This window comes from Mytilus californianus, unplaced genomic scaffold, assembly GCF_021869535.1.
Source record: "Mytilus californianus isolate M0D057914Y unplaced genomic scaffold, xbMytCali1.0.p SCAF_13, whole genome shotgun sequence".
NCBI classification, from domain to species: Eukaryota; Metazoa; Mollusca; class Bivalvia; order Mytilida; family Mytilidae; genus Mytilus; species Mytilus californianus.
The window spans coordinates 2,896,561-2,914,457 of NW_026262615.1; positions in this window are offsets into that span (position 1 = coordinate 2,896,561).

Consider the following 17,897-nt stretch of genomic DNA (forward strand, 5'->3'; position numbering starts at 1 on the left):
TGCCAATTAGACAATAATCCATTAAAGTTCAATGAAATTGATGTAAGCAATTATAGGCAACCGTACGACCTTCGACAAAGAGAAAACCCCTTATCGTATAGTCGGCTTTAAAAGGCTCTGACATGAAAAATATGAAACAATTCAATTGAGAAAACTAACTAATTTATAACAAAACAATTTACGAGAACAAATAAGACCGACATGAACCATCGACAACCACGGAGCAACATGTACAGTGTCCTGACTTGGGATAGGCACAAAAATAATGTGGCGGGGTTAAACATGTTTGTGAGCGCTCAACCCTCCCTATAACATTTGATAGTGGCGTAACAGCACAGCATAAGAACAAACTATAAAAATAGTTTCAAAACTTTATGTGTATATAAAACAAAGAATATGTGTAGATGCATTTCAACATCATCAACATATAATAAGTTATCTACGTTCATATCCGTAGATATGGGTATTGTAACACCCTGAAATACCCCAGTACACTATGAGGCGAAGCCGAAGGGAGTATATGGTATTGAAGGGTGTTACAATACCCATATCTACGGATATTAACGTAGATAAGGAATTTATCCCCGATCTTTGTCCGAATCGGGCGATTTTTTGGGAAATTAGGGTAAAAAAAGTAAAATAAATAAAATACCGAACTCCGAGGGAAATTCAAAACGGAAGGTCTGTAATAAAATGGCAAAATTAAAAGCTCAAACACATCAAACGAATGGATAAGAACTGTCATACTCCTGACTTGGTACAGGCATTTTCCTATGTAGAAAATGGTGGGTTAATCCTGATTTTATAGCTAGCATAACCTCTCACTTGTATGACAGTCGCATACAATTCCATTATATTGACAACGATGTGTGAACAAAACAAACAATGATGAGTTTTTTTTGTAGACGATACGCGCGTCTGGCATACACAATTGTAATCCTATAATCTATGATGAGTATAATTACGTGACTGTCAAATGATACAACAGAACAATATTTAAAAATGCACAGGTTCGTGAATTCAGTTCATATTCAGTCATTTTTTAGTCAGTGACAATAGAAGTACAGATTCTTTATTGTCATTGTTTAAAACAGGGTAGAGAGGGTTAATCGCGAAAAAAGCAGCGAAATGTTCATGACCTGATAAACGCAAAAATAAGAATATGCGATAATAGTTTATTTACAGGTACTCAATTTCAGGTAACCGTGGCATAGCGTTATGAGCTATCTAAATAAGAATATTCTTCCATTTCCTATTTAAGTACTCTTATGGTCAAGAAATGGACAAAATAATCAATAGAAACAAACAAGTTTTTGTTTTCGTTTGCTATTGCAAAGTTGAGAAGGCTACACTTGATAATTGTGTATATGCATTATCCATGTATCTAAGCAAGGCCAAACGAAAATCATTTATATTATTATATCTTTAACTGTTTACAAACCTCAAATTTTTGAATAGATTGCCTTGCTGTAACACCAGGTTTAATCCACCATTTTCTACATAGGAAAATGCCTGTATAAAGTCAGGAATATGACAGCTGTCATCCATTCGTTTGATGTGTTTGAGCTTTTAGTATTGTCATTTGATTAGTGACATTCTGTTTAGAATTTTCCTCGGAGTTCGGTATTTGTGTTATTTTATTTTTTGTCAAAACTTTCGAAATTTTGTGTCTTCACATCTTCGCTAGCCAAGGGTTACGATCCTCTTCCCTCCTCTTCACCCTTGGCAGAATAAGCCAACATGTGTGATAACAATGTTGCGCCATCTATATGTAGATTAAAGTCACGCCCATTTCCAATACATTATTCTTGACCAATGGTAGCACTTGAAGCAGGAAACGAAAATATACTTTGACATTAATGCATTTGTACAAGAAACTTACACAGGAACTTCAATTAGTTGATTAAAAACATTCAAATTGTCACTAAATATAGTCGTATGTTTAGGGATGTAAAGACTTGTTGCACAATAAGCACGTGGCAATTGTTTACATACACTTTCTACATTTACACGTGATCATGTTATCGGCGCTTTTATGATTGGATGCAGTGAGTTTCGACTGCAACCAATGAAAATCATTACCTTGTGTATCCGAAATTCTATGTCAATTCGCCAAGGGTGGAGAGGAGGGAAGTGGATCGTTACCCTTGGCTAGCGAAGATGGTGTCTTCAATGCCGATTAAGTAAGTCGTTATAACTTTGCTGATTCGAGTGTCATCGATGAGTCTAGTTAAGATAAAGCGCGCGTTTTGGGTGAAACATTTTGATACTGGTATCTGTGATAAGTTTATTCATTTTATAATTAGTATTGTATTTGTGTTTGTTTTTTTTCAAGTGTGCTGAACAGTTTGTCAATAGTAACAACACCACGGTGTAAACGTATAGAGTAACCTGTCCACGAAATAAAAAAAAAAACCATCAACTGCATAGAAGAAATATATAACTGCAGTGTCTGATACGTCGATTTATCTCGTTTCTCACATTTAATTTTGTTGTTTATCTTATTCTTAATTTCAATACATTGTCAAGAGTACATTTGATTTTAAAACAAGTACAAATCGATCATTTACAATATTTAGAATTGCCAAACGGAAGCTAAAAACGTACCACGTAACATGAAAAGTTTTGCACACGGCAGTTTGACTGTAGTCCCTCTTCTAGTATATTATAAATAATGACAGCACCGAAAAAAGTAAGCTTATGAAACAATCGGGAACAAACATGATTATGTTGATATCGACTCAGTGTTTATAATTTGAAATAATACTGAAAACTATTTGTTTTCGTTATTTTACGTTTTGTGCATCCGAAGCGCTCTTAATTGGAATGCCAGGATGTGTAAAAAGAACTATATAACCAACAATGACATACAAGAATGGCCAAATTCATCTAAGGTTACCTCTGCCTGACGAGTTAGAACTTTTTGGGGGAAATTTGTCCTTAGATTCATTTGACTCTTCTTTGTTGCCCCTTTTGGATATATAGTTTATTATACTACAAACTGCTCAAAGACAATATTTTTAGCCCAAGCATATATATTACTTGACCAGACTAGATATAATCTCGACAGCACTTTTACTGTACTTAACCGTACTCGACTAAGGTCTCGACTTTACTTAATTAGTCAGATTCACTACTTGATAATCTTGGTACAGTCTGAATATGGTCTCGACAAATGCTTGACTAGTCTCGACCAGTCTCGACCTATCTTGACCTGTCTCGACTCAGTCTTGATCTTTATATTTAGTCTCGACTAGTCGGAATCACCACATCTATCTCAACTCTATATTCATCTTACAAATTTCACCAAATTATTTGGTAGTTTGGTTCATTGCTGTCAAAGTTAAAGATTTAATTAAATGCTAAAAAAGCTAGAATTTTCATTGGGACTAAATTCAGATAGTCATCTTTCAAAATTTCTATAATTGTTTCAAATCAACTTGGTTTAACATATAACACTACAGCTATCCCAATTAAATATTGATCATACAGAATTCCAAGTAAATTGGTAGTTTGGTTTATTGTGGTCAAATTTAAGGATTTTATAAGTAGGTAAAAAGCTAGAATTTTCAGTTCAGACTTAATTCAGAAGGTCACCTTTACCATTTGTATAACTTTTTGTAAATCAACTTGGATTTTGATAAAACTGTACAGCTATCTCAATTACATATTGATCTTACAAAATGCCAGGTTATTTGGTAGTTTTGTTTATTGCAGTTAAATGTTAGAATTTAAATCACAGTTATCTATCATAAATTGGTCCAAACTAAAAATGTTTGCTCTTTTACCTATTGATTAAATCATAGAATTTGACAGAAATAAACCAAATTGAATTTTGTAAGATCAATATATAGTTGAGATAGATGGGCCGATTCAGATCAGTCGAGACTAAGTGTAAAGGTACTGAGTCGAAACAGGTCAATACTAGTCGAGACCATATTCAGACTATACCAAGATTATCACGTACTCAATAAGACTTTCTAAGTAAAGCCGAGACCAAAGTTGAGTACGTTTAAGTACAGTTAAGTACTGTCGAGATTATGTCGAGTCTTGTTAAGTAAAATATGTGCTCGGCCTTGCAAAATATGGTCTTTTCCTACTCTAAGCAGTTTGTAGTGATACGTGACTTCGTGATTTTACTTCCCTGGCTATCAAATGTTAAGGTGTCAGCGGTCCAGATAAAGGTTAAGGCGAATTTTGATCGACAACAACTGACTTGTGGGTTATTACGAATGCACCCGACAATAGACGACATATCTGAAAAAAACTAGTTCCATGTTTGCTGCTTTGTTTTCTTTGCAACCGGTAGGTAACAAAATTAATTATAGTTTTATGATGGTTTTGTAAATGATTGTTTGTTTTGATATTGTAACACAGTGATGACTACTGTATCCATAATTTGACTATTTTATTTATTATATCTGTTTTGTTCACGCATCGTTGTAAATATAACGGAATTTGATGAGACTGTCGTACAAGTGAGAGGTTTGGCGCTATAAAACCAGGTTCAATCCACCATTTTCTACATTTGAAAATGCCTGTACCAAGTCAGGAATATGACAGTTGTTGTCCATTCGTTTGATGTGTTTTGTCATTTGATTTTGCCATGTGATTAGGGACTTTCCGATTGAATTTTCCTCGGAGTTCAATATTTTTGTGATTTTACTTCTTTTTTTTGGAGAAATGTGTTATTTCAATATCTATCATTTCTGAACACAGGTGCTCATGAAAAATATAAAATGAAAGGAATACAAGTGCAGGAATGTATCTGACCATCCGGGAGTTTTGTTCTAAAATTCAGACAAAATTGGACATTTTTCCGTGTATTTATCCTTGCTCATAGAATCAAAATGAGAAATATGTTGAAACATGTAATGTTTATGGAAATAATTTTGTCTTTATGAGATAGTAAATTTCAACATATTTCTCATTTTGACCCTTGAGTATGGATTAATAATTTAATTATTATAATTTAATAATTTCACATTTGTTCATAAGATCAAAAAAATTATTCATTGATCATTGATTGCATAGGCAGTTAAAATTTGATATTAGAATTAATTGACAAATTTCACATGATTTTCTTAAATGGTAATACCAGGATATCGTTACCATAAATGACATAACTTTGTATTTGATTCGTTTTTTTTTAAATACTTAAAATTTGTTAAAAACAACCAAAATCGCATTTTTAAGGAGGCTGAAGACATTTCTGATTACTTCTGACGTTTTAAAAAAAAAAACCCTGTAATAATGCTGTTAGACAATACTAATATGACAATGATTGTAGACATGCGCATCTGGTGCAGAAAAATTGGTACCATTTATGTTCTTACTACCACTGGGTCGATGCCTCTGATAGTGGACTAATAGTCCCAGAGGGTATCACAAGCGCAGTAGCCAGTACTTCGGCACTGGTATGAAAAATACGGATTTTGTGATATTAAAATTTGCTGTTGCAAAATTTTGGAAATTATTTTAAATTAAGGAATATATCTCCCTCGTGCAAAGCTCTGATTCCTTGCCAGGCTTTGGCTAAAATTTTGTCCTTTATAGCTCTTCATCTTTTTAATAAGCTTTGGATTTTCAAATATTTTGGCCTCAATCATCACTGAAGAGACATTGATTGTCGAAATGCGCATCTGGTGCAGAACAATTCGTACCGTTTATATATTATATGAATCTGTGATACTGTGAATTGTAGCAGAGTAGGGTTAAAAAAAAACACAATCGGGGGAATGGTCATTGTCATTGACTGTGTATTAGCTTACAAGTCATCAAAGATAGCAAGCTTATAATTTAGTACGCCAGATATCTTTTCTCCTATAAATTATTCTTTAGTGACGATCCAAACTGAACGGTTGAGAAGCCACGAAAGAACCAAATTTGAAAAGCCATTATTCCAACAACTTGTGAAAAATTTTCCGCAAGCCATCTAAGCTTGAAATATTCTGTAAAGGTCAGACCTAAATGTCTTAAAATATATCAATATTTTAGGAAAATTAATTTACAGAAAACAGCCACATCAATAACATTTCATGTCAATGTCAACACAAGATAATTGATCACTCTGCTGTCAAAGAAGAAACTTTACTAGCATTGATATGGACTCAGTCGTTGTTTAAAGCTATCAAATTATACCAGAATCATAATTGATTACATAAGTCATGCCTTTCGTCAGTAGAAACCCCTATTTTCAACCCCTTTATCATTTCAATTGTTTTGATAGTATTTTTCTGTGTTTGATGTTCACTAAATGGAAAAGAAACAAAGTTCATTTGCATAGTAAACTGACATCTTAGATTATCAAGAAGTATGTCTTGACTGTAATTAAATATGCGTATAGAGAGTCAATTCTTATCAGTATGTGCTGACATTTTGAAATTCTTCATTTGGTCTCTGATGGAGAATTGTCTCATTGGCAATGATACTATATCTTCTATTTTTTATATTCCTAGTAAAATCTGGATTGAAAAAAATTATCGCTGCGCACATTTAAAATGACATATAAGTTAACAATTATAGGTCACCGTACCAGTGGCGGATCCAGAAATTTTCATAAGGGGGCACACTGACTGCCAAAGAGGGGGCCCGCTCCAGTCATGCTTCATTGATTCCTAAATAATCAACCAATTTTTTCCCACAAAAGGGGGGTCCCTCTGCGTACGGCCTTCAACATTAAGCAAAACCCATACCCCATAGTCAGTTATAAAAGGCCCCGAAATGACAGATGTGAAATCAATACTTATACAAATAATAACATTATTTAAAGATCTAATTATGGTGTTGAATTGGTAAGCTTTTAAATAAAATTTCTTTAAAGGATCGATAAGTTTACCCGGATCGTATCTAAATTTCGGGGCTCGGTAAACAACATTTCCGTAAAAAATTGGATTTGCTGTTCCGTTCGAAATAAGTTTACTACATCCAAACTTACGAACCAAATATCTATCTAAATTTGTATCTTTGGACGAATTTAGTTAAGGTTTTAAGTAATTTGTGGTAACGTAATACCTGACTTGAAAAATAACCAGTAATACATAGAATACGTTCATTTATATCCAAAGCATCAAACACAGGCAGAACGAAGAAGTTGTGATATATAAACACCGTAAGATGGTGCAAAAGTAATATCACTAGCCCAAAAAAGAAAATTAACAATAGGAAAAAAAATTGTTCCTTTTGTCGTAAATTTATATGTTTTCTTAGGTTTAGACTGCATTGCAATATGAAGCATGGAGCAATTAACACTGATTTAATTTATTCTCAATATTAACTCCTATAAATTACTAAAACTTTCATTGAATGTTATCAAGAAGCACTTCTTATGCAAGGGATGGCATGACTTATATATAGAGACGACAAGGTAATTGATCGATGTGTGGACAAGAAAAATTAACTTCAGTTGTCACTATATATTTCAGATAAATGCAGCTGCATGCAGGCCGAATCCTTGCTCTCAAAACAATAAATGTATTGTTTCCAGACAAAATAAAGCATTTTGTATAACTACAGTTGGTGAATGTGAGTAAATAACATAATTTGTATGCATATTCCAATAGATATAAGAAGATGTGGTATGAGTGCCAATGAGACAACTCTCCATCCAAGTAAAAATTTATAAAAGTAAACCATTATAGGTCACAGTACGGTCTTCAAGTCGTTTTTGGTTGTCTTTTATAAAATTTGGATTTGTTTTTATCAATTTTGGTTCATTTTCTATTGTTTTATGTACATATGTCCTTCATATTCAGAGGAATTGAGTGTTTTTATAATCTCTGTTAAATATATTAACTAGTTCTAAGACTAAAGGAACTTCGAGCAGGACATATTGATTTGACATGATTATGTCTTTTGATGGTTGTTGATTAAGATATACCCAGCATCCCTATTATTTATGCTGAATGACAATATTTACCGTACCAAAACATTAACGGTACCAACTATATGCGCTTTCCGACAGTAAATGCAGGGATGCTCTTAGCCAAACAAATTGAAAGTCAAAACCTAATACAAACGGCAAAGCTCTGATAAAACAAAAAAAAAAAAAAAAAAAAACGAAAACAGAAAGCCAAATCCGGACAAAAACTAGCTATTACTACTATCACTAAATGAACAAAATTATCAAGAGCAGTTTTAACATTTTTTTCAAGTCGACGAATCAAAATCAACAGTGACAATTTGTCAAGAATGAGGAAATGAATTCAGACAAATACGTTTTCAAGAGAAAGTAGAACGAAGAGTAGTTTAAAATTTATTCATAGTTACCAACAAAATGAAGGAAGAACCTGAGCAAACAAAACACACCCAAAAGGAAGCACACAGTTACTGTAAAAATTTAGACATATTACGTCATACACAAAATCTAGTTGAATTGGCAGATCAATCCAAAAACGATTAGAACACGGCGACACAATATGCAACCCATAGTTTTGGCGACAGCTGTTAAAACAAAAACCAACCATGAGATCCCAAAATAATGTCAACAGCATATATATACCCCTTATAGTACCTCTAAAAAAATGAAAATAACATGTTGTAAATTAAATGCACCCAAAGCGCTTTTCTTGATTTACCTTCATTTGAACGTTCCAAGCCGAATATTTGAAAGCCAAGGATGTATGAGAACCGGAACAGTTGAAGGGCTATATGACCAAAAAGGACCTACAAAAATAGCCAAATCCATCTGAAGTCAACTTTGCCTGAGCGAGTTGAAACCTTAGTTTCTTGAAAGTATCAAAATTTATAAACGGACATCTTAGAAAGGCTTGTTATAAATCATGTCAGTACCGAACTAATGACTACTACGCTGACAATACCCTCGGGGACTGTTAGAAAAATTTCCAAATGACGTTTAGTTGTCTCCAATTTTGTATACTACACTTGAAGAGAAGAAACGCGAATTCTGTTGTGTTGAATAAAGCAACGCCCCTTGTACAGCTTTCATTAAAAAAAGGTAAATTTTAAGTGCCTTCGGAAATTATCATAAATCAATTGACAAATAACATCCCTTGTATCTTTAATCATTTTGTTAATTGAAGATAATTAGATAATTACAAGAGAAAGGAATTTGCCTTTCATAGATGCTGACATTTATGGGCGTTTAAAAAAAAAATATTAAATGTACTTGTATGGATGTTTGGGCGTACAGTGATATCAACTTAGTCTTTTTGGGGGCCCTTTATAGCTTACTGTTCGGTGTGAGCCAAGGCTTCGCGTTGAAGGCCGTACTTTGACCTATACTGGTTAACTTTTACAAATTGTGACTTGGATGGAGAGTTGTCTCATTGGCACTCATACCACATCTTCTTATATCTATTGACGTATTTGAGGGGATTGTGCACGTTAGAGAGGAATGACACGTTTTTGAGTGTTACAACCTTTGTACCAAATGTAAAGAACGGTAAAAAAAAAAGAAAACGTTTTACTATTAATCGCAGTTAAGATAGGCAATGTATGTAAACTACACAGTGTTGTGTAATGTAGCCATCTACGTCATTTTTTAGTTTTATTTATTAAGAAATTTTCTATTTGATAAGATTTTGTGGAAATGTAGTGTAGTCAACTGTCTAGTATAATTGACTAGATATTATTTGTTTACTTTTTATCACAAAAAACAAATAATAATAAACATGTTATTGTCCGAAATATTCATGTAATATTTGCCATTAGATATGGACATCCTTCCTTTATCATCACTAAATTGTGTCTGTTGAATAAGGGCAATGCTCCAGGCTGTCATGAATGTATTTATAAATCCGTGATTAATAATTTTATTAAGCTATTTTTCAGTTTAAAAAGTCTCTAATAAATTGGACTTGCCCTTTTTTGAATTTGCCTTTGCGTCTGGTATTTTTGTTATACTTTATTGATACATTTCACACATTAAAATGGAGACCCCTTCGTTGCATAAGATGATAAAGTGACCAAAAGTCTTTACCAGAATGATCTGTCTTGCGATTTTGATTATGATTTACAAAGTTATTATCTTACACTATATTTTTTTTTGTTTTTTTTACAGTACTTTTCATGAAAACCATAACGTCGACAAATTACCCTGGGGGAGTATCCTAACTACGATGTGCAAAATTGGACTCTTGCTGCAGAAGGTAACTCCAGACTGGTTCTCAAATTTAAAGCCTTTGATATGGAGACCTTTAACGACATCATGAAGGTAATTAACAATAAATTTACTATAAATCATGTATTATATTCAAAGTGTCGGTAAATCTCTATGAATAAATTATCAGCATGCAAACAAATAACCAAAAGACTTCTACAGGTCAATTTCTGCTGTTGTTTTCTTATTTGCAAGGCAAACTACGCAATTAAAACAAATAATCCATATCATATGTAAAACAAAAGCAAAAAGAAATAATAATGGTGTCATGATGACTCCTCTGACTTTTAAAAGAGTAGACGACAGAGGAACCATTCTCACAAAACTCATGTCGACAGTATTATAAAGAAAAACAAAATCAATCAAAAAATTAATACACAAAAAAAAAAAACTGCACCAGTTGGTTATTCTTTTTAGAAATTTGTTCATGTAAACATAATGATACGTAAAATATATAGATTTGGTATGATTGCGAAATGAGACAACTATCCTCAAGAGTCCAAATGACGCAAATGTAAGCAATCATAGTATAAGTCAATGTAGGCATTAAACAGTGAGCAAAAAACATACCATAGAGTCAGCTATAAAACTGTAATTGCAATCATTGTTCGCTTCCTGTCATACCGTCAGAGACAATTAGTCTTCGACAGCAAGCGTAATTTAAAAGGAAACACAAACAAAATTTTCATTGCAGAAATTCTCACCAAACACAGGTATGATCTGCTACATAGATTAAACACTTTGCGTGAAAAAGAGATCATACACTCCTTTTAGACACATGACGGGTCCATAATAGTAAAATTAACAGAAAATGCTCGTCCGAAAAAGATCAACTCAATGCAAGACATATACAGACTTGGTGGGGAAGTCCTTGAGGTGATGACCAGAATTATGATTAGACATTCCGTTACCATCATATTCTTGTTTGTTTTGCCTGAATAAAGTTTACAATTTCACAAATTTACTCAGAACTGTATGATCAAGTTTAATACTATGTACATTATGTAATTTGTCAATATACTTTTTCAAGAAAGTGTCTTAGCTAGTAAGCACTATCCGTATTTACTTAATTTTTAAGTTGTTACAATACACGTGTTACAATACACGTGTTAAGAAACACGTGGTAGTGTTTACATACACTCAAATAATACATCTTTGGCAATTTCAATTGTTTAAACAATAGGTTAAATTCTACTCTATATCACATGAGTGATAATCAACGTAGTGTGTTAAAACATTCACGTGACAACCGTTACGGTTATTATGTTCCAGCTAATATAATTATATACTTTACCTTATTTGACAACAATATGCAAATCAGTTATTTCCTCTTTCGATACAATTCAGGAAAAAGCATAAAAATTGGTCACTTATTTGTACGTTTTTAAATTATCATTAAAACAAAATTCTTCGTTAAAAATTCAGCTCTCTGATATTTGCAATATTAACATCGAATATTTACGATGTTCAAATATTGCCTTTTGTACATATTTTTCTTTTTTTCTTTACTTTTTCTTTTTCGGAAATTCATAAAGGGTCATTCGAATTATATTTGTCCATGCTATGTATCATGTTTTACAATGCAGTCCTATATTGTTATCCTTTTCTTCTGTATTGTATTTGATAATGAGTAATGACATTGTAGTGTACAGGATAACAATAGGACTGTTTTATCACAAGACTAGTTTGGGTTGTTTGAGAAAAACAGTTTACCGGTATTGTTTTTCCTTAAATGATATGCTGGCAGAATTAATAAAGATGATTTCAAGATTTAAACTATGTATACGCAATTTATATAGAACTTGTAGTAATTTAATTGCTTTTTATTTATTGCTGTTATGTTTATTATTAATATGTGGTGACATTGAAACGAATCCAGGTCCTGAACGCACACATGAGTATTCCGAGAAAACATTGTCAATTTTCCATTGCAACATTAGAAGCCTAAGAAGTAAACTGAACTATATTGCCGATATTATTGAGGATTATGATGTAGTATTTTTCACAGAAACACATTAAGACTCTTATATTACTGATAACGATATATCTATTATGGGGTTTCAAGTACCCGTTCGAAAAGACAGAAACTCACATGGTGGTGGTATTATCATGTATTTTAAAAATTACATTCACATAATCCGTCGACAAGATTTAGAGCACGATGAAGTTGAGAGTATGTGGTTTGAGTTAAAAACCAAACTTCGATCTATTTTGATTAATATAAATTATAGGTCGGAAAGGAAATCTAAAGTTTATTTCTGGCAATACTTTGATCAAATGTTGAAAAACGCCCTTGATGAAAATAATTGTATAATTTGCTTAGGTGATCTGAATAAAAGTTTTATGTCTGATCTACCGTCAAATATTAGAGATGTTATTTTCATTAATGGCCTGATTAACATAATTGACAAAGCCAAGCACTTTGACACACGAACAAATGGTCCAAGGACACAGTTATCGTCCTTTGGTTTTCGTTGTCTACGAATATAGTCCCTAGTGTGAACAGTGTATAACTTGCATTTTTTTTTTGATACACTTTCCCAATTTATTTCTTGATATTTTATGCATGAAATATTAAGTAAGGGGATGAAATTTCATGTTAAAAAAATTTGGGTGCTGAATCTTTATGTTAAGTAGTGATTTGGTCCAGTTAAAAAAGGTCAAAAATTAGAGTGTCTGAAGCTGTCAAACTGAATTTTAGCCCCCCTTAACACAGAATTGTCAATATTTTGAGTTAGAGCTGGTAGAAGTTTCTATAATTTTGATATTATTTGTATCAATAGTAGTACACTACACTGTAAAAATCTTTTTGAGATAGAGCAGGTGCGATTTTTTTAATTTGAATGTATTGTCTAAAAGAAATGCACTACGAAATAACTGTGTTCTCGGGCCTAAGAGATGAATTCCGTAAATGTAGATTCTGTACTTTGGCAACTTTCCTGAATGGTTTGCTGGTTTCAATTTGTCAAACTCAATAAAAGTAAAGGATTTACATCTTTGTTTGACAGAAATTCTGTTAAAATGTCCCTTTTTGGCATTATACAGCTCAAATAAGCATTTTAAAGCAGTTTTCATTTTATGCCTAAGCGCCATGCTGACTTTCTATCTGACAGCTTTTTTTTTTCTGATATTTGTGTTTCTATGCTTAAATCAAATTTAATTAACCATTTGTGAACTCGGAATCGAGAGAAAAGTAGATTATCACAGAAAAAATGTGCAGAATATATGTATTTATGTCCCTGGTTAAACGGCCTGTTTGATGTATGTGAAATGTGAAGAGCTTTGTACATAAAATCTGTAGTCCATCACAAATATTTCACTAAATCTGTAAAAAAAACACTTTACAATGATCAGTACACCCTATTCATTTCATATGCTACCATAATTTTCTTCTTTAGGATAGTAAGTGGTTCAAATATATGCCAAATGAGACTAAAACTACATGCAAGTTTTCCATTGAAAAGTGAAAAACTGGTCATCAGACCATACTGTCTGCAAAAAAAAGTTGAATTCAAGAGTCCTTTTGCAATTACACTTCTTGTATCATGACATCTTAGCATAGAAATGAGCAAAAAGTAACAAATTTCAATTTCTTATAGCCTCTGTGTGCATTTTTATATGTAAATATGGGCTACGGCCTAAATCGACTCTAAATAATTCTCAGTCTTACATGGCCTAAGACCATTTTATACTCATGTGGTATGCTTTTTGTAACTTTTCTTTACATTTAAAGTACATTTAATATATATGAAAGAATAATGTGTGGTTAAAAATCTTCAAAAACTTCAAATTGGTTGAAAAAAATGCATGTTTATGTAAGGCTTCCCTTAATTCGAAAATCTCTATTTTCAGGCACAGGCTCAAATAAATTTGATTTTTGAATAACTGTAATAAATCTGATAAATCAAATGAGTGTTCCGTTGCTTTTAATACTTATTATATTAAATTCAAGAGTATTTAAAAAGCAAATTTTTGCAATATTTAAAATTTTTAGGCCAAAATCTTGACAGTTGAAAATATTTGATTTAAACGTCAAAAATAAACATCCAAATTTCAATATTAAAATGGCCCTCGTTTCTATAATATATATCCTATGGCCATGAAACTTGGCCAACTATCTTATAATTGCCTAAGCTTAGGTCATGCAAAGTTTTATTAAAATTGGTCAAGTCTTTCTATCCTATTAGGTCCAAGGACACAATTATCGTCCTTTGGTTTTCGTTGTCTACGAATATAGTCCCTAGTGTGAACAGTGTATACCTTGCATTTTTTTTTATACACTTTCCCAATTTATTTCTTGATATTTTATGTATGAAATATTAAGTAAGGGGATGAAATTACATGTTAAAAAAATTTGGGTGCTGAATCTTTATGTTAAGTAGTGATTTGGTCCAGTTAAAAAAGGTCAAAAATTAGAATGTCTGAAGCTGTCAAACTGAATTTTAGCCCCCCTTAACACAGAATTGTCAATATTTTGAGTTAGAGCTGGTAGAAGTTTCTATAATTTTGATATTATTTGTATCAATAGTAGTACACTACACTGTAAAAATCTTTTTGAGATAGAGCAGGTGCGATTATTTTAATTTGAATTTATTGTCTAAAAGAAATGCACTACGAAATAACTGTGTTCTCGGGCCAAATAGCTCGTCACTACCTGATCCTATTTTAGTTACATATTCTATACCAGTTTTAGATAACGACACAACACCTATTGATTGAGGTATAAGTGATCATGATGGAACATATGTCACAATTGATTGTGGTTTTTGTAAAAGTCGAACATTTATTAGATCTATATGGGATTATAAGAGAGGGGATTATGACTTGATGAAACAAAAAGTACTAAATACTAATTGGGAAAATTTAATTTCTGATGCAAGTGATGTTCATGTTGCTGCTACAAATTTCACTAACACTTTTATTAATATAGCATCTGCGTGTATACCTGCAAGGGACGTAACTATAAGATGCGATGATAAAGTTTGGTTTGATTCAAATTTGCGACGGAAAACGAGAAAACGGGAAAGACTTTGAAAAAGTTTTATTCGTTCAAGTAGTACATCTGCTGAACATTAATATAAGCAGCAAAGGAACAAAGTTAATAATTTAAAAAAAGCAGGCTAAAAGCATTTCTATGGGACTATTAACGATAATCTGGATGACCTGAAAGTTGCAAACAGTAAACAGTATTGGAAGACCATCAACATGCTAATTAAAAGTGTCAGAACAACTGATGATATTCCTCCGCTAAGAGATCCGGATCAGAACTTTAACCTTGCGTATGAAGGAACAGAAAAGTCTGAAATTTTAAATAAATATTTTTGTTCCATTTCTAATTTAGATGATGCTAATAAAGATTTACCAGAATTTGATGATCGCTGTCATGATTTTCTTTCACAAATAATATAATTGTTAGTGAACAAGATGTACTTGATATTGTTTCCACGCTCGATGCAAATAAAACAGTGGGACCAGATATTGTTAGCAACAGAATGTTACTTGCTGTTAGAAATGAAATTTCAAAACCATTATGTTTACTTTTTAATAAATCACTTCATGATAGAGTATTTCCCGATCAATGGAAAATTGCATATGTTATTCCCTTATTCAAAAAGTGGTAACAAATCATTACCTTCCAACTACAGGCCTGTCTCCTTATTGTCATGTGTGAGTAAATTATTAGAAAAAATTGTTTTCAATTTTTTTTTAACCATTTACATGTAAATAAACTGTTGTATAAGTATCAATCTGGATTCATTCCAGGATATTCCACTACGCATCAATTGATTGAACTTTACAACAAAATTTTATTTGCGCTAAATAATAAGCTAGTAACTAGCATTACATTTGCTGATATAAGTAAAGCATTTGATACTGTTTGGATTAAGGCTTTACTTAACAAACTTGAAAAATATGGTATAAAAGGAGATTTGCTGTGTTGGTTAAAAAGCTACCTGTGTAGCCGATCTCAGAAAGTTGTCTTAAAAGATTCCCTTTCAAAATTTGGAAAATTAAACGCCGGTGTGCCTCAGGGTTCGGTACTAGGACCGTTATTGTTTTTGATATATATTAATGATATAGCTGATAGTTTTTCTGGATTTGGAAGGTTTTTTTTGCAGATGATACGTCAATAGTCATACTGCACCTAATGAATCCATTTTAAGAAATTTAATCAGCCCAGATCTTGTTTATTTAAGTGCGTGGTCAAAAAGATGGCTGGTGAAGTTGAACCCAAATAAATCAGATATTATGATATTCAGTATGAAAACTATACAAAGTAATTCTTCTTTTGATTTTGATGGCGTTACATTAGAGCCAGTTCATACGCATAAACATCTTGGTGTAATATTTAGTAGTGATTGTAAATGGAGTAAGTATGTTAATAAGCTGATAGAAAAAACTTCGAAGCAGCTTAATGTTTTACGAAAACTAAAAGGAGTAGGTTCAGTAAGACCCCTTTTTGGCCCCAAAATATAGCAGTTTTACAAAATTGTTAAAATGTAAACTTTTAGCTATTCATTTGAAAGTAGAATACTTCTGTCACATACATATGGGCTGTTTTTGATAATACAATGCATATTTATCGGGTACTAGCATCATTAAGTCATGCTAAATTACTGAAATCTTCATAATTTTAGCATTTGAGTTAATTTTTAGATGGTTTCCGTCTTAAATGGACGTGGCCGCATTTGTGTTCATTCTTAATATTTGAATGTAAGTTGTATTTGATGATAATACATAACATATATAAAGGTTGAGGATGAACACGGATGCGGCCACTTTCATTTTTGACAAAAACCATCTGAAAAGTGACATATTATGGCATATTTGATAGATTTATAACATTTAAGCTTGAATATGAGCGTTTTTAATGACTAAATCAGTTCAAATCTTTCCCATAAATAAATTGATTCTACTAAAGTTGACACTTAAGTGTTTAAAAAGTGTCCAAAATCTTTCATCAGATGAACCTGAAATTTGGGGCCAAAATCGGCCCTTACCGGACCTACTCCTTTGGACTTAAGAGGGAATATTTGGAAAAAATTTATATGACTTTTATTCGGCCAATTTTGGAGTATTCATCAGAAGTATGGGGTAACTGTAGACAAATAAATTCTAATCGGTTGGAAAATATCTAAATCGAGGCTGCTCGAATAGTTACGGGATTAACAAGTTACTCTAGCCGGAACAGTATCTATTTAGAGACAGGATGGGAAAAATTAAGCGCCAGAAGGGAGATTAACAAATTATCTATGTTTTATAAGATTATTAATAATCAAGCGCCAGATTATTTACAAGATTTGGTTCCGGAATTTGTATCAGATATTAGTAATTATAATTTGCGTAACAGTCAAAATATTACTATTCCCGTAAATTGTTTATCAGCTTATCAACAGTCTTATTTTCCGTCATCTGTTGAATTGTGGAATACTTTAGACTTAAGTATAAGACAGATTCCTACATTTTCCTTTTTTAAATTAAATTTGCATAAACTATATTATAGAAATAATAAATCTCTGATATATGGTTCTTTAGGAGATCGTTTGTATTCAGTTTTACACACAAGGCTGCGTAACAGATGTAGCGCACTGCATGCTGACAAAATGCCAATTGTTCATGTGGTTTTATCAATGAAAATGTTGAACACTATCTACTATATTGTATTAATTTTTCAACTCAGAGAAATCTGATGTTAAACGAAAAAAATGTCTTTAATGTCAATATTATTATCGATTTATTATTATTTGGTGATGATGCTTTAAGTACTGAAGAAAAT